This window comes from Wasmannia auropunctata, unplaced genomic scaffold (assembly GCF_000956235.1).
Source record: "Wasmannia auropunctata unplaced genomic scaffold, wasmannia.A_1.0 LD336071.1, whole genome shotgun sequence".
NCBI classification, from domain to species: Eukaryota; Metazoa; Arthropoda; class Insecta; order Hymenoptera; family Formicidae; genus Wasmannia; species Wasmannia auropunctata.
In genome coordinates this window covers 80,822-82,461 of record NW_012026819.1, presented here as the reverse complement: position 1 = coordinate 82,461, position 1,640 = coordinate 80,822, and positions in this window count along the sequence as shown.

Below are 1,640 nucleotides of genomic sequence, written 5' to 3'. Positions count from 1 at the left end.
CTCATATGTACAAAAAAAGTAATTCGCGTGCATCGGATTACTTGCACAAATAATACAAAACCTTTTGAGCTACGATTGGAAGCGTAGAAAAATAATTATCGCTTAGAATGCAATTTATGGTAATTCGTATACGCTCGGCTGAGGTAAAGACAGCAAAAATTACGTTTGGCAGTAGTGCCGGATTTTCCAAGAGATGGCACTTCAATAAGTTAGATAAGGACGTGTTTGAGTGAGACAGAAGCTATTGTAAGAAGTTCATTTAGAGATACCATTGACACTGAAGAGTCTGCTTTATCGACTTCGTACAAATTTTTCCGACCTTCCAGCATCGCCTTAATCTTCCCGATAGTTTTAATTTTTTAGTTTAAGTAATAAATAAATCTTGAAGAACAATAATTTCAATTAGGCCGCTAATGTATACACATACAAATAGATAAAAGTGCAACGCATAGCCGAGGCTAGATGTTGGTGCGCAATAATATTAGTAATTTTTATTTTTAAATTTCAACTATAGTAAACTGTGCGTCGATTACTTTAGGATTTTTTAAGAACACAATCATACAATAGCTGAAATTTAAAAATAAAAATTAATATATTAATTAATGTTAATTAAACGTCAACATCTAGCCTCGATCATACGTGGCTTTTCTTTATTTGTGTGTCAAAATTTAAAAATTTTTAAATTTATAAATTAACTTTCTATAAACTAATATAATCAAAATTCTATTAATATTCTTAAGTAAATATCAGGCATGAGAGACATTTTCATTGTTTCATCGTGAATAATAAGAGATTGCTGAAAGCCCGAGATAATAAATATGCGTGTATTAATATAGGTAATTAATGTATGTACAAGATAATTAGAGATCGTGGTGAACGATCGGATGCAAATTAAGACGTTAATTTAGACGTTGTAAATTAACAGCGCATATTGTACAATATAAGTCGATTTGCAAATTATATTTCTCTTTTCATTACGAGGATCAATGATTAAGTTGATGAAGCAGCATCAACAAGTAGCATGAATTAGCCTCTATTATTGTAAATGACTGTCTAATTGCCGTACAATTTAGATCCTCGGTAGTTATGAGCTCTGCCCGTATAAACAATCAATCTCGCGACTTTTACATGATGCATTTATGCATCGTTCAGATAATTTCTTCCTTCCAAGTGCGGTTTAAACACGAAAAGAGTAAGCAGCGAGGCGAGCAAAGACAAACGCATATAATTTATAACCCTTATAAAAATGTTAATGATTAATTACTATTTTGAGTATTAAAAGCTTTAAGGTACAATAGCTTTTAATACTAAAAAAAAGTAATCACTAATCAATTTAATATTTACAGTGTTAAATTTCTCTAAAGAATGTAAAGATACGCCATTTGATGAAAAATATTTATATAGTCAAACTTGCCAAGAGCACGTATTGTAAATTGTGTGTTGCATATTATGTTAGTAGAACTGCGGCAATAGTCAAGCATAAATTGCTATTTTAATTATTATTGGTAAAAATATATTAGAAAACAAGTAGGTCTTGCATCATAACATGCTAAAAAAATGCTGCAAAAATTCAACAAAAATTGCTGACATTAAAAAAACAAAATTTGAGCATTACATTTTTATAGTATATAAGCAGAAAG